Consider the following 12,323-nt stretch of genomic DNA (forward strand, 5'->3'; position numbering starts at 1 on the left):
GTCCATTATCTCATCATAGAAAATTACCTTAAAAAAAAGTAATAAATTAGTAAATATATGGAAAATTAGAAGAACATTCACCTATAATATTTTTGAAGAACAAAAAATAAAATAAAATTATAATTTGGTGGAAAAAGCCATGAGATATGTGGCTCCACATTGTGGCTATTCCACTGTCCAGTAGTGGAAACTCTTCACGTTAAATATGAAGATATTGAAATTAAAAAAGATAACTATCAGAGATCTATATTTGTGTTTTAGTGATAAAAAATATGTAGTCTAATTTAAAGAAAAATAATAGTCTTAAATGTATATGATTAAATAAAATAAACAAGAGTACTAGTTGTAGTTGTATAATTCTAGTATTATTGCTTATGTTAAACAAAATGTTCAATAAAATAAGTATGAAGTAACATAAATGGATCATTTTCTTGATCCTATTATGACTTAATGTAAATGAATCTGATCATTACTTGGATGATATTATGCACAAGATCTTTACTCAATCACCAAGAGATAATATAATCTATAAATACAAATTCTTGCATACTTAGTCTGTTATGAATAAATTTTATTGAATGCAAGGATAATTTCTTGTGTGAATTCAAGACATGAATGATTAATTTAATTTAGCACAAGGACTATGCAAGTGCATATGTATGCATGTAAAGCAGTTGACATAGTGAACTGATTTACATACATACATGCACATATGCATACAATCATCATAATCAGTTATCCTTGAATCTGACCAAAGCTATTATATATGAACAAGAGATACATGTTTAGAAGGGGAAAAAAAAAGATTTACATAGGTACCTCTTCTCCCCTTGAAGAAAATCATAGAGCAAGGGCATGAAGATTACAAGGGAATGACAACAAAATCCTAGATCTCCACAGATCTCCACCAACATTCAAAGCTCTCCACCCTCATTCGAAGCTTTCAACCCTCTTTTGTCCCCAACTCTTTGCAATAAAGCAAAACAAATGGAGAATAATTAATGTCATTTTTTCTTTTCTTTTTTGTTTATAATCCATAATCCACAATCCATAAGATCTCTCTGTATACATACATACATACATACATACATATACATACATACATATATACCTACATACATGAAAAAAACAATGCACTTTCTAAGAGTTTATAATTGTTCAACAAAATTAATGTTTTACAAGAAAATGCATTTGAAGAACTATTAGCTTAGAAGTAAGAACATGGTGTTGAAACAATACAAAAAGTACTTGACATGAGAGGTTTGCAAGTGAGGGTGTTGACCAATCTTGAAAACTTGAATTCTGAAATGAAAGCTATCGATGATCAAACACCTATGCTAGAGTTACAACACACTATAAAGTTGATTTTAGATAAGGTAGAGGTAGATATTTAGAAGTTTAATAATCAAAATTTAAGGCACGAGAGCCTAGGAGAAGAAGAATCTTTAGAAAGAGAATGCAAAGGAGCAACTTTAGAAAGAGACTACACAATAGAAACAATAGCTAGACAACATAGAGGATATTATGGGAGCCATTGGATAGAATCTAGGAAAGGGTTGCGATAGGTACTATGAAATTGAAATCACTTTTAGGTGTCTTTGAGAATTTATAGTTCAAATATCAAATGCTTATAAGAGTGTTTCAAGTATTAGCATAGTCTCCTTGCAATGATCCCTAGTATCAAATGCTATAAGAGTGTTTCAAGTTTTGGAACCACTTCAACATCCTTTGCATCATTTAGAGGTAATATCATTGTGGTAGAGGCTTCTGCAAGGGAATACACCTTGTGATTATGTCATTTTCACATAAGCAAAACTTGCTTCTTCAACTCCTTACACTCAACTCTTCATTGAAGTTATTCTTCAATTCCTTGCATATGCAATTTTATCACCTTGGAAAACTATATTTGATCCTACTAGTTGGAAACAACTGATTGTTCATTTTATTGTACCTAATTTGATAATATTTCTATAGGAATTTGTAATCAACCCAACTAATCAACAACTAGATCCATTTAACTAGTTATGACTACTTTCTTTCTAAAAATATATGGTACGATATGTTTTTGTAAAATTTCTTGTGAACTCTACCCATTTTTCCTGGTCTACATTATTTTTGTGGATGATCTTGAGTTAAATCACTTAGCATGGGTTGAGTGAGTTTTATTTTATTAGTATTTGAATTTTGGAATACGTATTCAATTGGACCATTTATTTTTATTGTGTAGCTAAGATGTAATAAGAACCTTAAAAAAGATCTCTAAATATACATGTTTAGAAGGATATATAAAGAGATACCTATTTAGAAGGAAAAGAAACCAACATTTACATTCCCTTGAAGAAAATTGTAGAGTTAGGTGGCAATGAAATTGTAGAGCAAGGGTACAACATGAAAACAAAATCATAGAGCAAGGGCATGACATGACAACAAAATTGTAGAACAACGTCACCACACCAAAATCATAGAGAAAGGGCATGATGGTGAAACAAAAATATAACAAGGGCACATCAACCAAATCACAGAGAAAAATCACAAAGAAGGGGCATGGAAATGAAATACATAGATCACAAGGGCACGACAACCAAATCATAGAGAAAAGGCATGACAAAGAAATGCAAAAACCACATCAAAAACCTCATAGAGCAATGTCACAAAAATGAAATGTAGAGATATATCATAGGAATGAAATGCACCAAGCATGCTATGATTTTGGTAGGTGACCTTCACTAGCACCTTGAGGTTTTGGTGCAATGGTTCCTACCATGTGGTATCAAAGTCTCCACCTAGGTTTGAGTCTCGAAATGAGTGGCAATGTCAACATTGTAGTGTTTTTCTGGGGCTCATATGGCAAAGGGAGGGCCCACCATATGGGTGCACATCCATCCTAGAGTCTAGATTGTGGAGCTTGGTGGGATGTTATGATCTTGGCGGGTGACCTTTACTAGCACCTCAGGGTTTTTGTGTAATGGTTTGTACCAAAGCACATATGCATAATCATGAGGTTCAGTCCCTTACAAAAGCCATAACCCAGTTAAATATATGTATATATCAACCCAACTAATAAGAAAATAGACCCATTTAACTAGTTATGGCTTGTTTCTTTCTAAAAATATCTACTACGATATGTTTTTGTAAAATTTCTTGTGAACTCTACCCATTTTTCCTAGTTTTCATTATTTTTATGGAGGATCTTAAGGTAAGTCACTCAGCATAGGTTGAGTGAGTTTTATTTTATTATTATTTGGATTTTGGAATATGTATGCAACTGGATCAATTTTTCTGTTGTGTAGCTAAGATGTAATAAGCACCTTAAAAAAGATCTCTAAATATAAATGTTCAGAAGGAGAAATAAAGAGATACCTCTTTAGAAGGAAAAGAAACCAACATTTACATACCCTTGAAGAAAATCATAGAGCAACTAGGGCATGTCAACAAAATCACAGAGCAAGGACATAACATGACAACAAAATTTTAGAACAAGGGCATGACATGGAAACAAAATCGGAGCAAGAGCACGACATCAAAATTGCAGAACAAGGGAACAACAAAAAAACATAGAGATGACAAGGGAACGCCAACAAAATCATAGAGAAAGGGCATGAAAATGAAACATCGAGATCATAAGGGCATAACAACCAAATCATAGAGCAAAGGCATGAAAACAAAATGCATAGATCCCAACAATGAAATGTAGAGATATATCATAGGGAAAAAAATGTACCAAGCACAAGGGCATGATAATGTTCAAAGTTCTCCACCCTCATTGAGAGCTCCCCACCTTCTTTCGCACGCAGCTCTCCACAATCAAAAAAAATGGGGAATGATTTATTTCATATTTTATTTTCTTTTTGTTTATACTTACACGGGCGTTGCAATTATGATGCTTACGTTGGTGTTGTGATGACGTTGGGGAAAATTACCAAAAAAAACATGAAAATACCACAAATTAGACCGCTGCCATAAATTATCATCACAATTTGACTCCAAATGTTGTAGTGACCAAATCTTATGTCATGTGTTCATTTATTGCTTACATGTTTTATTCATGTTAGATCTAATTTTACAGTTTGATGTTTCATGTTAAAATTTAAGGTTAAGGAAGAGATGTGTGTGGTGAATTATGTGTGAACAAGGTTTATGTTTAAAGTGATAATTATTTTTATAGATCCTAATTCACCCCCCTCTCATCATCTTACTTTTTTTATTAGATTTCCAACAATGCTCATGATTAAAACCCTCTATTCACTAGTTTTGGTGTTATTGGTAGATGGGTCTTCTTTTATAACAACAAATATTATTTTCTCATCATTGTCATTTCCGTTAAAATTTTAATCATCATCTTCTTCATCCTTATCCATGTATCATATTTTCTTTCTTCTCTTTAAAGTTTTTGAATATTTTGAATCTATCTTTCTTCTCTTCTCCATTATCCTTCTTAATCTTTTTAGGACACCTATGTGCAAAGTGACCTATTTATCTACAGTTCCAACACAAAATAAGACTTTTTCCTTTGTGTCTTTCTTTTCCTTTAGGTAACCTTTTAGCTATTAAACTTTTATTTTTTTAATTTCTTTTTATTTAGAAATTAAATAACTATAATTATCTAAACTATAACCAACAAAATTTCCTTTCCAAGATAAACCAATCTTAAGAGTAGATTAAACTACACCTTTAGTTGTAGTCTGACTATTGTAATAAATAGTTAATTCAAATACAATTAAATTATTGATTAACAAATCCATTGTAAGTTTGGTAGAATCAATTCACCTTAACATTAAAATAACATATACTCTAATCACACACTTCCATGTAATAGTTCTAAGAAATTTTCTTACACTTTAATCATCTTTGAGTTTTCCTCCCAATCCTTTGATAGAAAAAAAAATAAAAAAATCCATGCTCCATATCATGCAATGGTTTATCCTTCCCACATTTATATTTATCCCTAGACAAGAGAGTCATCTTGAAGAATATGTAATTGCTTTTAAAAAAGGTATAGGTTTGATATAGAAGTTTTGATGGGAGGAAAAACTATTGGTTTCTGATAAGGTCAACCTTGGGTACTTATAAAAAAGAAAATATACATCAAAAACAATATTTATTTTTATGTTCCCTGGATATACACACCATCTATAACATATTTTCAAATCAAAGAAAAAAAGGTAATTTGCATATACTTGTTTGACAAGATCTACACCCTATATTTTTTGGAGTTACAAAAAGGACTTCAAAATATTAAAAATTTGAATAAATTATTACTCAAAAAAATTTAAAAATTATAGGCATAAAATTCATCCAATTTCACACCTTTTTTTCTCATCAGTAAGAGGCCAAAGCCAATATTTATTATTATTATTATTTATTAAATGAAAGTAGTTTCAAACCCAAGACCTCTTTAATAAGAGGCTCACAATTTACCGTTGTGTTGTTGGCTCTTGCCTCTAATTTCACACATTTCATTAGTTTACATCATCTTCAAATTCAAATACAAATACATTTGTTTTGTCATTAAAGTTGAACAACTTGAATTATAGGATCCTTTTTCTTTATAAAAGGTGACACAAGTTTGTGCTTTTACCCAAAATTTATCTTTCTATACATGTTCATCACCTCCATGAGCCTTCAACAGTCTATCCTAGATATTCTTAACACTATTCATGCCTTTGATGTCAATATACTCTGAATTTTTCAAGAACTTCCAATCTCTATCATCACTAAATTATTAACTAGATATTCTCTCTTTTTATCTTTGGTAAGGATTCTAATTCTATGGTAAGAAATTCAATAATAGTATCATAGAGTCCTAATAAGTGCATCTTAATCCTACTCGCTCTTGTGTCAAAGTCATCCACATTCTTATTGAGATTAGATCCATCCTTCCTATACATCTTGAAATATTATCTATTATCTATTTAATCCTTCTAAAATCAGGAAATAACCTTGATTATAAAAAACAATTATTTAAGTCTTCCTGGACATATCTATTCTCTTATATTTAGTTGAAGAAGATAAGGCATTGATAGATAGAAGGTTCCCCAATTTTCTATTAATGAATTTAGATATCTTTATATGGTAGAACCTACACTAATTAAAGGGTCCAATTAGTCTCCATATATCATATTCCACATTATTAAAACATCTCTCTTATTAGTGAGGAACATTAGTATCCAATTTTATGCCAAATTTACTTTGTTTATGTTACGCATTATGATTAAGTGCTAGATCTAGAAATTTATAGTTTTCCCTTACCATTATTATATAAATGTTCTCTTACCATTATCTATTTTAGCCTGCTAAGATATTAAAATTATTTTTCAAGCAGCTGATTCATAGGGGTGGTATCAATCTAGGTTAGGGACCACTTGCTGGGGGTAGGGATGCACTATGTCTCTAACTTTTTGTGCTTGACTATGAAATATATTTTAGAAACGGGTATCCCAAAACTACACTTTGTTTTTCCTTTTGAAATATGTGACCTGCAAGGGAAAATGTATTGTTTCATTGATTGGTGATTTTCCTTGGTCAAACAACAACTGAGGAATTAACCTTGAAATTAAAATGATAGAAATGTAAAGTAAAAAAAATTTCACCTTACAATAGTAGGATTTCTCAAATTGAATGCAATGATCTCACTTTACGCAAATAATTTGGATCAAGAGGTCATGAATATCGAAAAAGGATGAAAGATGAAACCCTCACTTAAAGACAAGCTCCACTATCACCAATGGAGGAAGATAGATCTTGAAAGGTTGTGTTTAGGGGAAAATGTGATAAAGGATCACTAATGCAAGGCAAGGTCTAGTGGTGATAGAACTAGAGAAGGGATTTCCTTCAAACCCTAGTGTATTAAGAGCTATCAAATGAAACAAAAACTCTTGATGTATGAAGTAGATATACTAAAGTAAACTAGGTAATTAGAAGGCTCACCTTAAGAATAAAGAACTCTAAATTTGATTTTTTGATCTATGTACAACTGTAATCATAGAATAATCTGAGCCTCAAACCTAAAAATGTGAGATATTTGAAACCTCAAAATCATTCAACTATTTGGAAGAGTCTACTTTTCTCACCAAGGATAATTTTAAGTAGTAGGGATGCATTACATATGATTAACAACCTTCGAATGCAAAACAATTCCTAACTCTATGAGGAATGATGAAAAGGGTATCCATATTGCAACTTGTTGTTCCTTCCAAGATCTAAAACCTTAAAAATAAAGGGGTTTTTATTTTGTTGATGGGGTTTTCCTTACTCAAACCCCAATTTAGGAATTAACCTTGAGTTGAAATAATTGGAATGCTGAAATGTAAAGTTAATGCACGAATTCACCTTAAAATAGTAGGATCTCTAAAATTGAATATAAATGAGCTCACTTTACCAATTGAATTGGATCAAAAGGAATGTGGATGAATTGATGTAGAAGATGCAACAAAGGACCTTGAATATCTTGAGGGAGATCTTGAAAGCTAAATAGAATCTTTCAATTTTCTTGAGTGCTTGAATCGTTGATCTTCAATGAAGGAATCACATGAATGCATAAAGAACACTTGAAAACTTGAAAAATGGAGAAAATAGATGAGTTTATAATAGGGTCATAATAATCTTTCTTGTGTAGGCCAACTAGACTTAAAAATTAGCACCTTAGATCAATCTAGACATGGGACCCAAGAAATAGACCCAAGTAGGGATGCACTGCATCCCTGATTGAGTAGGGACACACTAAATCACTACTAACTTAGGGCCAAAACCTTCAAGATTCCCTCAAAGTCCAAAAATAAGTCCCAAATCCTAGAAATTAGGTACAAATTTCAAGATAATACCATTATAGTGTGGAAAATAAACTCCAAGTGATTGGATAAAGGAAATAGAGGATATAGGTGGTTAGATCCTATATTAATCTTTATGCCATGTAAATAAGATCTTGTGGAGGATCTATAGGTCCAACCCTATTTTTTCCTAGGAAAAATGAGAGGAAAGAACGAGAGATGAAAATTAATGAGGCTTCTACATTAAATAGGTCCTAAACCATCATTAAATTCAATGGATTCCAATATAAGAAGGTATATCTAGGCCCCACTTTAGTGAGAGTCTGAACTTAATCCAAAATCTTAGTACAATAGAGCACAAGACATAAGATAATCTCATCACAATCAAGGAGATAAATAATCCATCAAGCCCACAGGGGATTGAGTCTTTGCTAACTCCATGATCAAAATAAGAGAGAAATCACTGATTGAGAGAAGTAAAGAGAGAATGTGTGTGATTAATTTATCAATAATAAATGTACATCTCATTATGAATCATAGGAAAAAAACAATGTGCTACTTGTGTATGGGACTTAACAAATTGTGCTTGAATGTGTTACCTACATATGATATATAGAAAATTCTTATGCATTACCAATATATAAGATTTAGCATATGTGTCTAGATTTTTTACCCATATATGAGATTAAGCAAGCTTGTATATGTTACCCATAGACAAGATTTAACATATGTGTGTGTAAAGTAGAGAGACACCCAATCTTAAGGATGTTCAGTTCCTAAATTGGAAGTGTACATGGAGAATCCTTTCAATATGATTATGCATAATATATAAATGGATTCACAAGATGTGTGAAAAATATCATGATGAAGCAACAATGCATACATTTGAGGATAATCTAGAAAGCAAACGAAGTATCCATGGCTAATGTACTATAAGCCATACTCATAATCTATATTTACTATTCCATGATTGTAAGAAGAAATGAGTAAAGCCTATGTCTCCACATGGTTAAAGTCATCTCTAATACTTTAAGAGTCTAAATGAATTTATTAGAGTATATGTACATCCACTAAGAGACATCACCACTGTGAAATGCCCCCAAGAGAAGACAAATCAAGGGATATAAGCAAATAAAATATAGAGAGCACAAATGGGTCTACTAACATTGGGATTAGTATGATTATATGATAATATGTAAGTATTATATATTAAGTAAAAAATATAAAAATTCCTCAAAGGAAGTAGAACTACAAAATAATGGAAGAAAGGCACATACGAGTTACAAAGAAGAACCTTTTTGGACTACCATCATGGAGAGCAAAAAGAAGAGGTGCTACCATGTTGCAAATCTAAGTAGACAAACACAAGAATACAATTACAAACATTGAAACATGTACAAGATAACATATAACAACATATAGAAGAAGAAAGGTAAAAATAGAAGAATGATATGGCATTTTGATCCCCTTATCAACTTGTACCAACATAGAAAAAACTTTCATATAAAGCTATTTAAACAAACATATAGCAAGTATAGTACTTGGGAAGTACATCAAAATAATAAAGCAGAAAAACAACTACTATGCTTGAGCACTCACAAAATTAGATTACTCTCCTCCCCAATCTCAATCAGTAGTATGTAGAGAAGGTGGACAACTTTTAAGAAGAGACATATCCAACGCAACATGAACAATAAGAAACCCTTGAGAGTCATTATCCTTAAGACTAGATGTAAGTGAAATTTGTGTAGAAAGCATGATAGAAAAATCAACATCAAGATAAATAATCTCATGCTATCATCATCCAATCATTTATCTTCTTCATAAATATTAATACAAATAAAATCCAAAATTTATGAATATCACATTTATCTATCTCATTAATATGTTTAACTTCCTCTACATAGGTTGATGAGAAGCATGCATATGAGAATTAGTGCAAGCTTGACAAATCTATTGAAAAGAAGAAGGAAAAATAGACATAAGCTCCTTACCATTATTAGACAGGTTAATAGGAGGAACATCACTATTTTGAGAACTAGAAGTAAGAACCACACTAGAAGAAGCATTAGATGTAGGAGGTGGTTGACCATTGAAATGGAAGAATTAGAAGAAAGAGGTGTATGAAAAATGTCATGAGCCCTAATAGTGATAAAATATGACTATATAATACAAAATAATATGATCTATCTTTATTCTAATGACATAATATAATATTAATATATTATAAAGCATATATAAGTATATTAAATATAAAAATAGAATAATACTATGAAATAAATAGTTAAAAAATAATAATTTATAATGTAATTCATTATTAAAATCAATAATAAAAAAGAGAATATAAGAAGATATCAAATATTAAATATAATAATGTTATAATCAAATATAATAAATATATAATATATTTTTCAAATATGAATAGATTGTAACAGAGAAACAAAAACCTCTTCAATGTTATTAGGAAACACTTTGTGCAGGGGAGGAGATTTACTGGAGGCAAAAATCTCATGAGTTGTGGTTAAAAGAGGGTGATAGGACCACAAAGTTTTTTCATGCTTCTACTAAAATTAGGAAAGCTTACTCATCTATCTTGTTGATTAAAAGTGTTTTGATGGGGGATACTCTGGTGTGGCAACAAGATATCGATAATGAGGGAGTAGGTTTTTACAAAAGACTTGCTCTTGGTGTGTCCCTGCGAGATAATAAGTGTGATAGGAATGTGTTACTGCTGTCCATCCCATCTTTAGTAACAAGTAAAGATAATGATAAATTTATGAAGCCTTTTAGTATTGATGAACTTCATTCTGTTTTTTTTTCTATGGCTCTAGAGAAATCCCCTAGCCCAAATGGTTTCACCATGTTATTCTATCAGAAGTGTTGGGATGTTGTTAGTTTTGATCTCTTAATGCTTGTAGAGGAATCTCATAAGAAAGGATATATTCTTAAAATTTTTAATAAAATGAACCTCACTTTGATCCCTAAGTCAATATCATCTCAAACATTTGTATATTTTAGGCCCATTTCATTATGCAATTCCATATCTAAGATCATAACTAAAGCTATCTTTCTTAGGCTCAAATCCCTAATCCCTAGATTATTCTCTCCTCAACAAGGAGGTTTGTTCTTGGTAGGGGTACATCTAATGGGGCTCTAGTTTCTTTCGAAGTCCTACATACTATTCAAACTTATCAGATGTCTTCTTTTGTGGCTAGGCATTTCTTTTGGAAGTCCTTTCTAAGTTAGGTCTTTTGGCTACTTGGTGTAAATGGATTAAGAAGTGCCTTTCTAAGGCCACTTTTATAGTCATTATCAATGGCATACCCTTTTTTTTTCCAAGCTACCTAGAGAGTCTGACAAGGGGATCCACTATCTCCTTTCTTGTTTATTATCATCACTGAAACTCTTAGTAGATCAATACATAGAAAAAAATTGTTGTCCAACTAGAAGGGTATAAGTATACTGAATTCAGAGTTCTCTGTGACCCATAATTTTTTTTTCGATGATACACTCCTGTTTGGTAGATCTTCTATAGGTGAGGTCAAATGTATTAAGAAAATTCTAGATACATATACTTCTAGGTCTGGTCAAGTCATTAATTTGAACACTTTACACCTGAGTTTGTTAAGCAAAGAATAATTTATATTCTTAGCTTTTTGGTTGATGATTTTCCATCCACATATCTAGGGATCCTGTTCTTCATGGTACAAGTGGAAGCTTCATTTTGGGACAATGTTATTAGTAGACTAAAGAATAGAATCTTAGCCTAGAAGGTGAGGTGGATCTCTCTCTCTAGTAGAATTTTTTTTGATCAAAATGTTTCTTTTAGCTATCTCTAACTATTATATTTTAGTTCTCCAAGCACCATCACCTGTAATTTGTCAAATTGAAAAAAATCATTCATACTTTCTTGTGGTACTCTAATATGACTACTACTAGAAAGATTCCCCTTGCATCCTTGCAAAAGCTCTCCACTAGTAAACTTGCTAGAGGGGTTAGTGTGTAAAACTTATCTCTTTGGAATAAAGTTTTTGGTGGGAAATTAGTCTAGAATATGTATTCCAAACATTAGTCACTATGGTGCCAAATTATGCAAGCCAAATATTTAGATTCTCCTTGCTCTTAGAGAATCTTTACTATTTCTAATCCCCCCTCTGGGTTGTCTACTTGGAATTTTATGATGTCTTCTAGAGCAGTTTTCGCCAAGTTTCTATCTTGGAAGGTTCACACTGGTTTTAATGTCTCCTTTCGGAAGGAATCCTAGAATGGGTGTCCTCCATTATGTCTCAATACTCCATTAAAGGAGGTTATGGGTGTGTCATCTTTAATTTGGGGGGATCTTTTAGTGGATTATGTTGACATTGTGTCACATTAGGTATGTTGGAAAGATCCTTTCTCTCTCCCTATAGGAAGAAACTTGGCAAGGAAAATAGCATATATTTTGGCAAATAGGTTAGTTTTTTTTTTCCAAAGGATGTAATAAATTAATGTCATGCCTTGCCAAAAATGGTTTGTATTCTATTAAGTCTAGGTATGAGGCCCTTCAACATATGGTCG

This window comes from Cupressus sempervirens, chromosome 11 (genome assembly GCF_028749045.1).
Source record: "Cupressus sempervirens isolate cs-2001-9-10 chromosome 11, ASM2874904v1, whole genome shotgun sequence".
In the NCBI taxonomy this organism is placed as follows: domain Eukaryota; kingdom Viridiplantae; phylum Streptophyta; class Pinopsida; order Cupressales; family Cupressaceae; genus Cupressus; species Cupressus sempervirens.